The sequence below is a fragment of the Bos indicus x Bos taurus genome, chromosome 2 (assembly GCF_003369695.1).
Source record: "Bos indicus x Bos taurus breed Angus x Brahman F1 hybrid chromosome 2, Bos_hybrid_MaternalHap_v2.0, whole genome shotgun sequence".
In the NCBI taxonomy this organism is placed as follows: Eukaryota; Metazoa; Chordata; class Mammalia; order Artiodactyla; family Bovidae; genus Bos; species Bos indicus x Bos taurus.
Genome location: NC_040077.1, coordinates 47,186,005 through 47,203,975, shown reverse-complemented (window position 1 = coordinate 47,203,975; position 17,971 = coordinate 47,186,005). Strand labels below are relative to the sequence as shown.

Genomic DNA, 17,971 nt, shown 5'->3' with positions numbered 1-17,971 from the left:
ACAGGTTAGTGGATCCAACTAATATAACGGTGGTTATGTAGGGTTTATCGGTGATGGGAGAGAGCTGGTCACTGCTGGGTATGGGATGCTTCTGTGCAGTGGGGTTTCTTTCTGCTTTGGGAATTTGCTAGTTCCAGAGACTTAGGAAGGTAGGGGATGGGGTAAAGAGGAGTAAAGGGATGCAGAAAGAGGGTAATTCCATGGCTGCTAAAACCTTGGAGGTCAGGGATGAGAATGGTTAGTAACAAGTGACATTTCTGATACGTTGGAGAGAGATTGGGTTGGCCAAGAAGTTTGAGTTTTGCTGTAAGACGGTGCAGGGAAAAACCCTGAACAAACTTTTTGGCCTACCCAATACAGTGAGTGTAGATTGCCTCCCTCCCTCCAGCCCCCAGCACCACAGGACATTCCACAGTGTCCTGGCACCCTGGGTGCTCGCCTGCAGGTATTAGTCATCGTCAGCAGCAGCAGACTTGTACTGAGCGCCTACTTTATACCATCATGTGCAAGGCGCTCTGCTAGGTCAGGGCCTTCGGGAGCTTGGAGCCCTCCTTCGTGTAAGTGAGAAATTGGGAATCCTCCGGGCACCCCACGGGCCCAAGGTTTGGCAAGTGACCAGCACTCTTTGATGAAGAAAAAGATTCTTTTTCTAGGATAGTGTCCCAAGCCCACGGCTTGTTAAATTTTGATAAGCATTTCAGTTTCCACTTACCCTCCTGTCTGGACGTGAAGCAAATGTGATGGCTCCATATTTAACAGTGACTCAACAAACCCAGAATCTCTTAGGGCCACACTTACTGAATGAAAGAGCAGAACGTCTGGGATTTCGCCTTACCTTGGGCCTTCCCAGAAGCAAACACAGAGAAGGGATTTGAGTGCACATTTCTATGGGAGGTGACTCCTGGACGTACCGAAGAATGGAGAAGTAAGGCAAGGAAGAGAAAGAAACCAACAGAGAGCGTGTCATCACGCAGGTTACCATCATGGACGATGCGAGTTCTACCCCAGTGGGGACTCTGGGAGCCAGTGTGGAATACTTGCCTCAGAGTCACCCCACCTCCACTGGTACCTCTGGGTGAGGGAGCTGAAGCCCCAACTCCTGTCAGTCAGTCATTGACTGAGGACTGCTGGGCTGCTGCTGGGGAGTCCTCTGGCCTGCCGCAGGTGACAGAGAGGGCTCTGAGCCAGAAAAGTCCTCAGGCAGAGACCCAGGTGCTGGAGGTTGGGCCAGCATGCGTGGAGATGAAGAAGACTGTGAGGATGCCGTCAGGACCCTGGATGCATCTGCTTTAGGTTTGCAGTTGGTAAAATCACAGACGTTTCCTGGAGGCTCCAGAGCTGTGATCGCAAAGCTGGCGTGTCCAAGTACCTGCACCAGACTCAGCTCCTCCCCTTCCCTGAAAAGTCTCTGTGGCTGAACATGGAAATTCTATTTATTTTTAAAGAGTGTAGAGGGTGGCCTTAGAACAGAGTAATATTTTTGAGGGATATCCCCACCCTGGAAATTAAGGGGCCTCAGAGTTCTGCGGGTGCAGAGCTCACGAGTGGCAGACCTGGGGGATTGGATGCCCAAGGTGTCCTTTGGCACTTGACTGTGGTAAGGGCACCAGCACGCCAAGTCTTGGAGTTACTACATTGTGAGTAATTGTCACATATTGCCATTCCTTCCTTTAAAGGGTCATTGCTCAGTAATTTTGCAATACAAATGCCCAGTGTAAATGGACTCAGGTTTTTTATTACAGGATAGCACTGACCATGTCTTGAGCGTCTGCTGTAACAGCAGGCATATCACTGGATCCTTTCCTGCACGAGCATCTGATCCTCACAGGAGGCCTGAATTGTGTATATTATTGGCTTCGTTTTACAGATGAGGAAACTGAGCTTCAGAGAAATGGGAGCTATGTTGAAGAGTATTTGGCTTCATTTCCACCTTTTGGCAGTCTGCTTTCTTTGGGCAACATTCAGCATAGGCTTCTGGAGTGAGAAGTAGAGAACGCCTATTCTAAATCCTTTTATAAATCCCCTCCTCCTGGTCCACTGTTCTCTTTCTTAAAGCATGTGGATGCGTACAACTTATAGGTTTCATAAAATGATTCTTTCATCCTGGGTCATTGTATAAATGCTAAGATACCAGCAAAACAATGTGTTATAATGCCTGGGAACACCTCTGTATCCACAATATATATTGAAATCATGTGTCAATTTAAAAACTTCTTCTCATGTTACTAAGAAACACTGCTGCATGCCCACTAGAATGGCTATAATAAAGAAAACAGATAATACAAGTGTTGGCATGGCTGTGGAGAAATTGGAACCCTGATATGCTGCTGGTATGAATGTAAAATGGCAAACAATTTGGAAAATAATTTGTCAGTTCTTCAAAAAGTTAAGCATAGAGTTATTGTATCACTTAGAAATTCTACTCCTAGTTATACCCAGGAGAAATAAAAATAAATGTACACATAAAGACCTCCCATGAATGTTTATAGTGGGACTCATAATAACCAAAAACTAGAAACAACTCAATGTCCATCAGTAGGTGAATGCATTCATAAAATGCATACAATGGAATTTTATTCAGTCTTGAAAGTGAATGAAGTGATTCATGAGACAACATGGATGAACCTTGAAAACATTGTATTTGAAAGAAACTTGTCACAAAAAGCTACATATTATATAATTCCAGAACAGGCAAATCTGTAAGGACAGAAATAGGTTAGTGGTTGCTTAGCTGCTGTTGTTCAGTCCCTCAGTGGCGTCCAGCTCTTTGCAGCACGCCAGGCCTCCCTGTCCATCACCATCTCTTGGACCTTGCTCAGACTCATGTCCATTGAGTCGGTGATGCCATCCAAACGTCTCATCCTCTGTCATCTCCTTCTCCTCCCGCCTTCAATCTTTCCCAGCATCAGGGTCTTTTCAAATGAGTTGGTTAGTATCGAAGCTTCAGCTTCAGCATCAGTCCTTTCAATGAATATTCAGGACTGATTTCCTTTAGGATTGACTGGTTGGATCTCCTTGCAGTCCAAGGGACTCTCAAGAGTCTAACACCACGGTTCAAAAGCAGCAGTTCTTCAGTGCTCAGCCTTCTTTATGGTCCAACACTCACATCCATACATGACTAATGGAAAAACCATAGATTTGACTATACAGACCTTTGTCAGCAAAGTGATGTCTCTGTGTTTTAATATGCTGTTTAGGCTTGTCATAGCTTTTCTTCCAAGGAGCAAGCATCTTTTAATTTCATGACTGCAGTCACCATTTGCAGTGATTTTGGAGTCCAAGAAAATAAAATCTGTCGTCACTGTTTCCACTGTTTCCCCATCTATTTGCCATGAAGTGATGAGACCGGGTGTCATGATCTTAGTGTTTTGAATGTTGAGTTTTAAGCCAGCTTTTCCACTCTTCTCTTTTCAACCCTCATCAAGAGGCTCTTTAGTTCCTCTTCGCTTTCTGCCATAAGGGTGGTGTCATCTGCATATCTGAGGTTATTGATATTTCTCCCGGCAATCTTGATTCCAGCTTGTGCTTCTTGCAGCCCAGCATTTCACATGATGTACTCTGCATATAAGTTAAATAAACAGAGTGACAATATACAGACTTGACATACTCCTTTCCCAATTTTGAACCAGTCCATTGTTCCATGCCTGGTTCTAACTGTTGCTTTTTGACCTGCATACAGGTTTTGTCGGAGACAGGTAAGGTGGTCTGGTATTCCCATCTCTTTAAGGATTTTCCACAGTTTGTTGTGAGCCACATAGTCAAAAGCTTTAGCACAGTCATGAAGCGGAAGTAGGTGTTTTTCTGGAATTCTCTTGCTTTTTCTATGATCCAGTGGATGTTGGCAATTTGATCTCTCGTTCCTCTGCCTTTTCTAAATCCAGCTTGAACATATGGAGGTTCTCGGTTCATGTACTGTTGAAGCTTAGCTTGGAGAATTTTGGCATTACTTTGCTAGCTTGTACATAGTTTGAACATGCTTCGGCACTGCCTGTCTTTGGGATTGGAACGAAACCTTACCTTTTCCAGTCCTGTGGCCACTGCTGAGTTTTTCAAATTTGCTGGCATATTGAATGCAGCACTTTCACAGCATCATCTTTTAGGATTTGAAATAGCTCAGCTGGAATTCCATCACTTCCATAGGCTTTGTTTCTAGTGATGCTTCCTAAGGCCCACCTGACTTCACACTCCAATATGGTTGCTTAGGGTTGGGGAAATTGAGAGGCTGCGGAGTGACTGCTGATGGGTACAGAGCTCCCTTTTGGGATGATGAAATGCTCTGAAATTAGACAGTGGTGATGAGTGCACAACCTTGTGAGTGTTCTAACAACCACTGACATGTACCTTCTTATTAAGTGGTGCATTTCATGGGATATGAATTGTATTTCAATAAGCAACACAGAACTTCTTCTCCCAGAATACTTGTGTTGATTAAAAAAATAAATATCACCATTAACCTAAAGACTTCCTGCTTTTTAACTAATGTTTTGGAAACATTCTTTCAGATTGTTTGCCTAGTCCTGGACAGTTTGGAAGCTTATCTTATTTGATTTATTCTTGTGCAAGCTAATATAATGTTTTACTGATGTCTTAACTTTGGATATCTTTGGAGTCCTTCAAGCAAGACAAATCTATACCCCTTTCATGAAGGGGGCACATATGTCTTTCTCCAGAGAAAAGAGATTTGGACTTTGAACACTCGGCTCCCAAAGTGAAACAAAGCTACCGTGGTGGCAAGGGAGGCAGGTCTCTCAGCCTTGGTCTGTCTTGTTCTGACACTTGGAGGATAGTGTCAGATCTAATGCTTCAGAGAGGCAGATTTTAAATCAATACAAAGGACTTCTCTGGTGGCACAGTGGATAAGAATCCACCTGTCAATTCATGGAACATGGGTTTGATCCCTGGTCGGGGAAGATTCCCCATGCTGTAGAGCAATTAAGCCCATGCACCACAGCTACTGAGCCTGTGTGCTGCAACTGCTGAAGCCTGCATGCCTCGATCCTGTGCTCCACAACAGGAGAAGCCTCCATAATGAGAAGGCCTCGCACCACAACAGAGTAACCCTGCTCCCTGCAACTAGAGAAAGCCTATGCAAAAAGCAGCAAAGAACCAGCATATAAAAAAATAATAAATGAAAGCATTTTAAATAAATCAATACAAGAACAAACTTTCTAACAGTTAGAGCTAGTTGAGTTTCAAGTGGGTTCCCTGTTGTCTCTTAGACTGTGGAGATGAGTTGTGCTTAAAAGGGGATGGGACAGACTGACTCTCAAGTTCATGTTAACTCTGAGAGGTGGTGATTCTGTTGATATTCCATTGCTGTACTGCTCCAGCTGTCATAGCAAGGACTCTTTATTTGTTGAACTAATCAGTTGTATATTTGGAAATAGTATAGAAATGATGGAAAGGAAAGCAGGGGGAAAAAAGTTCCAGGGTCTCATGCTTGTTGTTTCTTTGATGTTCAGGGAGAATAATTGATTCTAAAGCCAGAACTCAGAACACAAGACAGGGAGCCAGAAGGTCTGGATTCTAGACGGACCTGCCACCTACCCAATTAACTAGGTAACTTTCTGCAGATCGTCTACCCTCTCCCAGTCTTGTTTATTTGTAAAACACAATGTTGGGTTTGGATGACCTGGAAGGACTGTTTGGCTCTGAAAAATTCTAAAAATTTTCTGAGTAAGTCCTTCTTTTCATAACAAGTCTTAACATCTGCTTTTTCCTTGCCTCTGGTTGGCTTTTATCTGTTTTTAATGTCTTCTTTTGCAAGGAAGGCTTGCTGTGTGCATGCCCACCACCTTCTTGCCAATCTTGACCTTCTTCCCTGATCTTAGGCCCTTCTTTATTCAGTGGATTCCTGTCAGTCCCGTCTTAATGCTGAACACTGTCTTGACTTCTGCTGTGGTTGGGCTGTCTTTTGTTACCTCATTAATCACTTTGCTTCAGTCTTTCATGTCTGAACAAACATCTTTTGTTTCGTGTGTCTCCTGTTTTTCCATTAGCAATTTAGGAGATCGGCATAATATAAAGGAAGAATTCTTGAAACCAGAGACTTAAAGTTATTTCACCAGACTGACAGAGCTGATGGTGGCCCTGGGCCTTAGTTTTCCAGTTTATAGAATGGAGCTAATAATATCTAAGAAAGCCTTCCTCAGTGAGCAAAGGAATAGAGGAAAACAATAGAATGGGAAAGACTAGAGAGCTCTTCAAGAAAATTAGAGATACCAAGGAAACATTTTTGGGCTCCAAAATCACTGCAGATGGTGATTGCAGCCATGAAATTAAAAGACGCTTACTCCTTGGAGCCAAAGCGAAAACAATACCCAGTTGTGGATGTGACTGGTGATAGAAGCAAGGTCCGATGCTGTAAAGAGCAATATTGCATAGGAACCTGGAATGTCAGGTCCATGAATCAAGGCAAATTGGAAGTGGTCAAACGAGATGGCAAGAGTGAACGTCGACATTCTAGGAATCAGCAAACTAAAATGGACTGGAATGGGTGAATTTAACTCAGATGAACATTATATCTACTACTGCGGGCAGGAATCCCTCAGAAGAAATGGAGTGGCCATCGTGGTCAACAAAAGAGTCTGAAATGCAGTACTTGGATGTGATCTCAAAAACGACAGAATGATCTCTGTTCATTTCCAAGGCAAACCATTCAATATCATAGTAATCCAAATCTATGCCCCAACCAGTAATGCTGAAAAAGATGAAGTTGAATGGTTCTATGAAGACCTACAAGACCTTTTAGAACTAAAACCCAAAAAATGTGTCCTTTTCATTATAGGGGACTGGAATGCAAAAGTAGGAAGTCAAGAAACACCTGGAGTAACAGGCAAATTTGGCCTTGGAATACGGAATGAAGCAGGGCAAAGACTAATAGAGTTCTGCCAAGAAAATGCACTGGTCATAGCAAACACCCTCTTCCAACAACACAAGAGAAGACTCTACACATGGACATTACCAGATGGTCAACACCGAAATCAGATTGATTATATTCTTTGCAGCCAAAGATGGAGAAGCTCTATACAGTCAACAAAAACAAGACCAGGAGCTGACTGTGGCTCAGATCATGAACTCCTTATTGCCAAAATCAGATTTAAATTGAAGAAAGTAGCGAAAACCACTAGACCATTCAGATATGACTTAGATCAAATCCCTTATGATTATACAGTGGAAGTGAGAAATAGATTTAAGGGCCTAGATCTGATAGATCGAGTGCCTGATGAACTATGGATGGAGGTTCGTGACATTGTACCAGAGGCAGGGATCAAGACCATCCCCATGGAAAAGAAATGCAAAAAAGCAAAATGGCTGTCTGGGGAGGCCTTACAAATAGCTGTGAAAAGAAGAGAAGTGAAAAGCAAAGGAGAAAAGGAAAGATATAAGCATCTGAATGCAGAGTTCTAAAGAATAGCAAGAAGAGATAAGAAAGCCTTCCTCAGCGATCAATGCAAAGAAATCGAGGAAAACAACAGTATGGGAAAGGCTAGAGATCTCTTCAAGAAAATTAGAGATACCAAGGGAACATTTCATGCAAAGATGGGCTCGATAAAGGACAGAAATGGTAGGGACCTAACAGAAGCAGAAGATATTAAGAAGAGGTGGCAAGAATACACAGAAGAACTGTACAAAAAAGATCTTCATGACTCAGATAATCACGATGATGTGATCACTCACCTAGAACCAGACATCCTGGAATGTGAAGTCAAGTGGGCCTTAGAAAGCAACACCACGAACAAAGCTAGTGGAGGTGATGGAATTCCAGTTGAGCTATTCCAAATCCTGAAAGATGATGCTGTGAAAGTGCTGCACTCAATATGCCAGCAAATTTGGAAAACTCAGCAGTGGCCACAGGACTGGAAAAGGTCAGTTTTCATTCCAATCCCAAAGAAAGGCAATGCCAAAGAATGCTCAAACTACTGCACAATTGCACTCATCTCACATGCTAGTAAAGTAATGCTCAAAATTCTCCAAGCCAGGCTTCAGTAATATGTGAACCATGAACTTCCTGATGTTCAAGCTGGTTTTAGAAAAGGCAGAGGAACCAGAGATGAAATTGCCAACATCTGGTGGATCATGGAAAAAGCAAGAGAGTTCCAGAAAAACATCTATTTCTGCTTTATTGACTATGCCAAAGCCTTTGACTGTGTGGATCACAAGAAACGGTGGAAAATTCTGAAAGAGATGGGAATAGCAGACCACCTGACCTGCCTCTTGAGAAATTTGTATGCAGGTCAGGAAGCAACAGTTAGAACTGGACATGGAACAACAGACTGGTTCCAAATAGGAAAAGGAGTACGTCAAGGCTGTATATTGTCACTCTGCTTATTTAACTTATATGCAGAGTACATCATGAGAAATGCTGGGCTGGAAGAAGCACAAGCTGGAATCAAGATTGCCGGGAGAAATATCAATAACCTCAGATACGCAGATGACACCACCCTTATGGCAGAAAGTGAAGAGGAACTAAAGAGCCTCTTGATGAAGGTGAAAGAGGAGAGTGAAAAAGTTGGCTTAAAACTCAACATTCAGAAAACGAAGATCATGGCATCTGGTCCCATCACTTCGTGGGAAATAGATGGGGAAACAGTGGAAACAGTGTCAGACTTTATTTTTGGGGGCTCCAAAATCACTGCAGATGGTGACTGCAACCATGAAATTAAAAGACGCTCACTCCTTGGAAGAAAACTTATGACCAACCTAGATAGCATATTGAAAAGCAGAGACATTACTTTGCCAACAAAGGTCTGTCTAGTCAAGGCTATGGTTTTTCCTGTGGTCATGTATGGATGTGAGAGTTGGACTGTGAAGAAGGCTGAGCGTGGAAGAATTGATGCTTTTGAACTGTGGTGTTGGAGAAGACTCTTGAGAGTCCCTTGGACTGCAAGGAGATCCAACCAGTCCATTCTGAAGGAGATCAGCCCTGGGATTTCTTTGGAAGGAAAGATGCTAAAGCTGAAACTCCAGTACTTCGGCCACCTCATGCTAAGAGTTGACTCATTGGAAAAGACTCTGATGCTGGGAGGGATTGGGGGCAGGAGGAGAAGGGGACTAAAGAGGATGAGATGGCTGGATGGCATCACTGACTTGATGGACTTGAGTCTGAGTGAACTCCGGAAGTTGGTGATGGACAGGGAGGCCTGACATGCTGTGATTCATGGGGTCACAAAGAGTCGGACACGACTAAGCGACTGAACTGAACTGAACTGAACTCCTTGGAAGGAAAGTTATGACTAACCTAGATAGCATATTAAAAAGCAGAGACGTTACTTTGCCAATGAAGGTCTGTCTAGTCAAGGCTATGGTTTTTCCAGTGATCATGTATGCAGGTGAGAGTTGGACTGTGAAGAAGGCTGAGTGCCGAGAATTGATGCTTTTGAACTGTGGTGTTGGAGAAGACTCTTGAAAGTCCCTTGGACTGCAAGGAGATCCAGCCAGTCCATCCTAAAGGAGATCAGTCCTGGGTGTTCATTGGAAGGACTGATGCTGAAGCTGAAACTCCAATACTTTGGCCACCTCATGCAAAGAGTTGACTCATTGGAAAGGACCCTGATGCTGGGAGGGATTGGGGGCAGAAGGAGAGGGGGACGACGGAGAATGAGATGGCTGGATGGCATCACCGGCTCGATGGACAGGAGATTGGGTAGACTCTGGGAGTTGATGATGGACAGGGAGGCCTGGCATGCTGCGATTGATGGGGTCGCAAAAAGTCGGACACAACTGAGCGACTGAACTGAACTGACTGAAGGAAACATTTCATGCAGAGATGGGCACAATAAAGGACAGAAACGGTATTGACCTAACAGAAGCAGAAGATATTAAGCAGAAGTGGCAAGAATACACAGAAGAACTGTACAAAAAAGATCTTCGCAACCCAAATAATCACAATGGTATGATCACTCACCTAGAACCAGACATCCTGGAATGTGAAGTCAAGTGGGCCTTAGGAAGCATCACTATGAACAAAGCTAGGGGAAGTGATGGAATTCCAGTTGAGCTATTTCAAATCCTAAAAGATGATGCTGTGAAAGTGCTACACTCAATATGCCAGCAAATTTGGAAAACTCAGCCATGACCATAGGACTGGGAAAGGTCAGTTTTCATTCCAATCCCAAGGAAAGGCAATGCCAAAGAATGCTCAAACTACTGCACAGTTGCACTCATCTCACGCTAGCAAAGTAATGGTCAAAATTATGCAAGCCAGGCTTCAACAGTATGTGAACTGTGAACTTCAGATGTTCAAGCTGGATTTAGAAAAGGCAAAGGAACCAAAGATCAGATTGCTCATATCTGTTGGATCATCAAAAAAATCAAGAGAGTTCCAAAAAAACATCTATTTCTGCTTTATTGACTATGCCAAAGCCTTTGACTGTGTGGATCACCACAAACTATGGAGAATTCTGGAAGAGATGGGAATAGCAGACCACCTGACCTGCCTCTTGAGAAATCTGTATGCATGTCAGGAAGCAACAGTTAGAACTGGACATGGAACAACAGACTGGTTCCAAATCTGGAAAGGAATACATTAAGGCTGTATATTGTCACCCTGCTTATTTAACTTATTTGCAGATTACATCATGAGAAATGCTGGGCTGGAGGAAGCACAAACTGGAATCACAAGCACAAGCTGGAAGCACAAGCTGAATATTGCTGGGAGAAATATCAATAACCTCAGATATGCAGATGACACCACCCTTATGGCAAAAAGTGAAGAACAACTAAAGAGCCTCTTGATGAAAGTGAAAAAGTTGGCTTAAAGCTCAACATTCAGAAAACTAAGATCATGACATCCAGTCCCATCTCTTCATGGCAAATAGATGGGGAAACAGTGGAAACAGTGAGAGACTATTTTTGGGGGTCTCTAAAATCACTGCATATGGTGACTGCAGCTATGAAATTAAAAGACACTCCTTGGAAGAAAAGTTATGACCAATCTAGACAGAATATTAAAAAGCAGAGACATTACTTTGCCAACGAAGATTCCTCTAGTCAAGGCTATGATTTTCCCAGTAGTCATGTATGGATGTGATCGTTGGACTATAAAGAAAGCTGAACGCCAGAGAACTGATGCTTTTGAACTGTGGTGTTGGAGAGAACTCTTGAGAGTCCCTTGGACTGCAAGAAGGTTCAACCAGTCCATCCTAAAGGAGATCAGTCCTGGATGTTCATTGGAGGGACTGATGTTGAAGCTGAAACTCCAATACTTTGGCCACCTGATGCAAAGAACTGACTCATTTGAAAAGACTCTGATGCTGGGAAAGATTGAAGGCGGGAGGAGAAGGGGACGACAGAGGATGACATGGCTGGATGACATCACTGACTTAATGGACAAGAGTTTGAGTGAACTCTGGGAGTTAGTGATAGACAGGGAGGCCTGGCATGTTGGAGTGCATGGGGTTGCAAAGAGTTGGACACGACTTAGTGACTGAACTGAACTGAACTGAATAATATGTATCTCATGGAGTTGGTGTGAGAATTAAATGAGATAAAATATAAAAGCATTTGGAAACAAAAGTGTTTGGTGGTGGTGTTGGTGGACATTAATGAGAAGGTGGTCAGTGCAGGGAGAACTTCTCATCTTCTGTTCCTTCAGGAGTGAAGTTACACAAACACCTGGGACAGAAAGGGAGTGATTACTCTCTCTTTTTTAAAAAAATAGTTATTTGTTTGGCTGCATTGGGTCCTCATTGCATCATGTGGGATCTTTTATAGTGGTCCATGGATTCTCTAGTCGTGGCACGTGGGCTTTTAATTCCCTGACCAGGAATTGAACCCATGTCCCTGACATTGAAGGTGGATTCTTAACCACTGGGCCACCAGGGAAGTCCCAGTGATTATTCTGAGTAATCACTTCCTCTACTCAGTGTCTGAAGATAATTCCACAGAGTGAGTTTTAATCTTGCTGGGGAAATTTTTTTTCTTTCTTTTTCTTTCTTTCTTAAAGATAGAAGAAAAATCAAATAAGTCATTGCCACCGCACCCCCCCCCCCCCTCCTACTTTGGTCACTACTCTTGGTTGGTCTCAGAAAGACCAATAATCTTGTTATTAGATAATATGCTAATAAAAATGTTAATCTTGTTAGATTATCTCTTTTTAAATAATTTTTTTTGAAGTAAAGTTGAATTACAGTGTTTTGTCAATTACTGCTATACAGCAAAGTGACTCAGTTATATATATACTTTTTTTCGTGTTCTTTCCCATTATGGCTCATCACAGGATATTGGTTATAGTTCCCTGTGCTATATGGTAGGACCTTGTTGTTTAGCCATTCTGTATATACCAGTTTGCATCTGCTAATCCCAAACTCCCAGTGCTACACTCTCCCACCCTCCTCCCTGTTGGCAACCACCAATCTGTTCTCTATGTCCTTGATTTTGTTTGTTTCATAGATAGGTTCACGTGTCATATTTTAGATTCTGCATATATCATATGGTATTTGTCTTTCTGACTTACTACACTTCGTATAATAATCTCTAATTGTATCCATGTCACTGCAAATGGCATTATTTCATTCTTTTTAAATGACTAGGGAGTATTCCACTGTATGTATGTACTACGCATGCGTGCTTGCTAAGTCGCTTTAGTGGTGTCTTGACTCTTTGCGACACTATGAACTGTAGCTCTCCAGGCTTCTCTGTCCATGGGATTCTCCGGGCAAGAATACTGGAGTGGATTGCCTTATCCTTCTCCGGGGGATCTTCCTGACCCAGGGACTGAACTCACGTTTCTTAGATCTCCTGCACTGGTAGACGGGTTCTTCACCACTGGCGCCACCTGGAAAGCCCAATGTATGTACCGTATCCTCTTTGTCCATTCTTTGTCCGTGGGCATTTAGGTTGTTTCGATGTCCATGAATAGTGCTGCTATGAACACAGGAGTGCATGTATCATTTTTATTTATTTATTTTTTTCATGTATCATTTTTAAAAAATATTTATTTATTTAGGCTCTGCTGGGTCTCAGTTGCAGCATGCACATCTTCAATCTTTGTTGCAGCATTTGAGATCTTTGGTTGTGGCATGTGGGATCTGACATGCTCCTCTGCATTGGAAGCTCAGTCTTAGCCACTGGACCACCAGGAAGTCCCTCGTGTATCTTTTTGAATTATGGTTTTGTCTGGATATATGCCCAGAAGTGAAATTGCTGGGTTTATTTTTAGTTTTCTGAGGAACCTCCAAACTGTTCTCCATAGTGGCTGTACCAGTTTACATCCCCACCAGTAGTATAGGAGGGTTCCCTTTCCTCCACACCTTCTCCAGTATTGTTTATAGCCCTTTTGATGATGGCCATTCTAAACAGTGTGAGGTGGCACCTCATTGTAATTTTGATTTGCATTTCTCTAATAAGTAGCAACGCTGAACATCCTTTTATGTGCCTATTTGCCATCTGTATTTCTTCCTTGGAGGAATGTCTCTTAGGTCTTCTGCCTGTTTTTTAATTGGGTTGTTTGTTGTTGTTGTTGTTGTCAAGGATTACCTCTTGATTATCTCTTCTTGGGGATAATTAATTTAAGTTTCCTTCACCTTCCTTCTGCTGCTGATTTTCTAAATCTTTAAGGGGGTCTTTGCTTTCCTCTGTCTCCAGTAGTAATATTCCTTCCAGGTTGGGGTATTAATAGGCCATATGGTTCATAGACACTTTGCTCCCAACCACTTGATAGGAATTCTGGTGGCTTGGTTTTTTGTTTTGTTTTGTTTTTTTAATTTCAACTATAAAAATGTAAGAACCATCTGCTGTTATTTTTTTGTATGTGATCTTGGTAAGTTATTTAGCTACACTGCTCCCATGCAGTTAGCACTGCTCCGCTGAAGGCTTTCATGGCAAAACTGGGTTACTTCATTTTCAGTTGTAATGTATGTGGAGTCTGTGTCCCACCCAGATTCCTTTCATAAATTGCAGCAGCTTTGCATATCCTGCACTTAGGTTTTGGCATTTATATGGCTTCTGTGTTAGCTGGTTAGATGCTTTAATAGTAGTGGTCCATTTGATTGGTTGAAAATGGGTCACATAGTAATTGCTATGGAGCAAACCAAATAGAGTGATGTGATAGAAAGTGATGTCGGGGTCGGGTGCAGTTGCTTTTGTTAGGGCCATGGAAGCCTTCAAAGGAGAATTTGGAGGTGACGTCTGGAAGGTGGTAAAGACAGTCAAATGAAGACCTGTGGTGAGCCCAGTGAAGATCTGCTGTGAGAGAATTCCAGGAAAAAGGAAGAGTTAAGAGCAAAGGCTCAGAGCTGAGGAATAAACAAGGTACAGAAGGAAGTCCAGTGGGCTACACTGTAGTCAGATGGAGGAGAGTGCAGGGAGCTAAGGGTGGAGAGGGTCTAGTCTAACAGGAACCATTGGGGAGTTTTAAGGGAGATGGGGTCATTTGGTTTATCGATCTCAAAAGCTCACTCTAACTGCTAAGTGAACACTGGATTGTTTGGAGCAAGAATGGAGGCAGGGAGACCAGTCAGGAGACTAAAGCTGTGGTCTTGATGAGAAATGATAATGGCATGAACTGGGGTTGTGTGGTGCAGATGGTGAGAAGTGATAGAATTTGGGTTTTATTTTGGATATGGACTCTATGGGACATAATAAATGATTTTGACTTGAGTACTAGGTGATTAGTGGTGCAATTCTTATTCAGATACAGAGGGCTTGATGGTTCTTTTTTTGGCCAGTTAAGCTTGAGATGGCTAATGGACATCAAGTGGAAATGTCCAGCAGGTGACTGGGTGTATGAATCTGGAGCTTGGGCGAGATTTGAAGGCTGACATGTTCATTTGAAGTATAGAGAAAAGGCTGAGGTCTTGGGCCAGACACACTGTCGCTTGGAAGTCTGGAAGAGATGTCAGGAAAGGACATGGACAGAGTAGCCAGAGAAGTCTCAGAGGACCATGAGCTAAATAGATGCCCGGAAAGGAAAGTGTCTCTGGAAGGAGTAAATGGCAACCTAGTCATTCAGGTTCAAATGTTAGCACTCAGCACCCATATTAAAATGTAAATCCAAAAATTTATTCTGCAGCTGCAAACAGTGACAGCTGAAGCAGGCTGGGCCCACTGCCTGCCCACTGAAACCCTCAGCTATAGTGGGAGACTCTGAAACAGGGAGACTCCCTCAGAAACAGGGAGACTCTGGTTTCCTAGGGGTCTTTGCTGCAGTCTCAACCAGGATTTGTGAGATTTTCATTCCCTTACTAAAACAGCAGTGATGAGTTGGTTGTTATTGTTGCTTAAATGTATGCAGCTGTATACAGCTGGTACACTGTGCCATAAATCAGTTCTTGAAAATAATCAGTAACAAAATTCTAATCCAGATTCTAGTGCCTTGACTTTAAGGTTCACCTAAAATAAAAGGCTATGACCAACTCAGTGCATGAAAAGACACATAGAAATGCTTACAATTTTAACTAATTTATGCTCTGATCCTGACAAGATAAGTTTAATAACAAATCATTTTCTAAATTTTATCTTTTCTCAAAGGCAGTTTCTGTTTGGGAATTAACTTTTGCTTATGGAAAATCATTGTATTATATGTTTGTCACTTGATAAATGTGATATTATTGAAATGAGGAGTTAGAGATTTTTTGCTTTCTACCTCTCTTAAAGTGAAAGCATAACATACCCAACCAACATTTTAAAGGGCAAACTCGGGGAGTCCTAGTTTTGTACCATAAGCTATAATAGGTCTCTTTCCCTGCTGTGTCAAGTGCATTTTCTGTAAAACCTAAAACCGAATCATGCTGTAAACAAGCCAGTTTATTTGGGTGACTTTCATTAAGTTTGGAGGAATAATGGATTTGCTTTAAATTAAGCAGAGCTGCATTTTCTTTCCAGAAGGTTTAGTGGATGACACAAACTTAGGCAAACTCTGTAAATGTTTATTCAAACCTTTTACCCTGCTGACATTCAGTTGGATTTAACAAATAGGTGAATCTAGTAAGAATGTGGTGGGCTGATCACTGGCTATCGATTGTCGTGAGGAATATTCTCTTGATTATTAAGCCAAATACTGGGTTCACTGATTGAATGAGACTCGCTGGGAACAAAGCATCAGGAAATAATCCCTTTGCATAATTTTAACATGGCTCTGCTCTTTGTGAAATGCAAACTTTGATGGTACCTCCAAATTCTCCATTTTTTCCCTAAGACTCGGCTGGAAGTAGCTTGTCTACCTGGTTGGCACGGTCTCGTTTTTTAAAGGCTGAAGTGCAAGCACGGCCGTAACACACAGGGCCTCACTGGTGTGTGGCTTTCCCAGTCGTAAAGGAGTGAGAGAAACGTTAAGCCAGTCTGACACTTGTGTGCTTCCTTTTGTGTGAAGGTTATAGGATGTAACAAGCCGTGTCCTTGGATCCCCCATGAGCGGTTATCTTTTTGAGGGATCAGACTGGCTGTGGGTGGTTCCTGGCATCCAGAGCCACGTGTGGAGGTGCGGGCTGAGAGTGCAGGAGGCTCTGGGCTCTCTCCTTCTCTCTCCTCGCTGCTCCTGTCCTTGCTGCCGCACGTACTTGGGGAAAATGAAGGTGAAGGGCTGCCTGGGTGGAGCAGGCTGTGGGAAGGGAGATGTTGGTGGGTAAAGTGTTGTGATGGGGGTTCTCTGGGGAAAAGGCCCTGTCTGTCCTCCTCCTGCCTTCCCAGGGCGCAGTGCCTGGCACAGAAACTTCCAGTAGTTGCCTGCTGAATGCTGAGAGGCAGAGAATCAGGGCTTAGGGCTTACGTAGCAGCACCGCAGACCTCTTCCCTTCCCTCTGACCCTTCTCAGTTGCACACAGCCCAGCACCGTGGGGCCACATCCCAGACCCACACCTGGAGAACTCACGTGACTTTCTTTATAGTGTGTGTGTCAGTAGCACTCGGTCGTGTCCAACTCTGTGACCCCATGGACTGTAGCCCTCTAGGCTCCTCTGTCCATGGCATTCTCCAGGCAAGAATACTGGAGTGGGGAGCCATTTCCTTCTCCGAGGGGAATCTTCCCAACCCAGGGATCGAACCTGGGTCTCCTGCATTGGCAGGTGGATTCTTTACCATCTGAGCCACTAGGGAAGCCCTTACTTTATAGATGCCCCCCCTTTTCTCCAAAGCATCTACACAGTTAAGGTACCACCTGTGCATGTGAAGAAAACACTAGAATAATCTGGGACAGAGAACAATAATATCTGGCTATTAAGAGCAGCTTCTTAAATCTGATTGTGGCATCTTTCTAGTGAATAAAATCCAAGTGCATTACAACCCTGGCTAGCTACCTGGCATGCACTGGCTCCCCATTGCCTTTCCATCTCCTCTTGTCCACCCTCTAGGTCAGGGGACCCCAACCTCTGGGATTTAATGCCTGATGATCTGAAATTAAGCTGATGTAATAATAATAGAATGTACAATAAATGTAATACATTTGACTCATCCCCAAACCATCCCTCCTTGGTCCATGGAAAAACCGTCTTACACAAAACCAGTCCCTGGTGCCAAAAAAGGTGGAGACCACTGCGCTGGTTCCTTGAGCCCCCAGGCCCCTTGCTGTCTGCTCCACCCTTTGCCTCGATTAGTCTTCAGATGTCTCAGCCTTCCTGATCCTTTAAAGATCCACTTAACCGGTACTGCTTCACAGAGGTCTTCTTTGGCCCTCATGTCCCTTCTGTCCCATTAATTTATACCCCGGCATTTTGCATTTTCCTGGGTGTTTGTTTTCTTGCTTATTAGCTATCTGTCATGCTTGATTGATGCTCTCCAGGAAGGACTGTTTTCTGATTTGGTTAGCATCTAGTCTATGCCTGGCTCAGAAGAAGCTCTCCATAACTAAATATTTATTTAAATAAATGAATGAATGTGTCAACCCATCTTTCATCAGAAAAAGTGCTTCAAGTAAAAAAAAAAATGTTTTTCTTTCTCCTCTCCAATCTCAATATACAGTATACATACACACAATGAAGGTGTCGTTCATGCTGTAAAATTTCCCTCATCTTGGTAAGGAATTGCCTTGACAAGT

General features: G+C 43.1%; 1 protein-coding gene across 2 annotated transcripts in view; it reads left to right on the top strand.

The window, feature by feature from the left end:
• Positions 1-17,971, top strand: part of KIF5C (kinesin family member 5C) — a 159,412-nt gene that overhangs the window by 36,448 nt on the left and 104,993 nt on the right. The gene's annotated exons all lie outside the window — the stretch shown is intronic.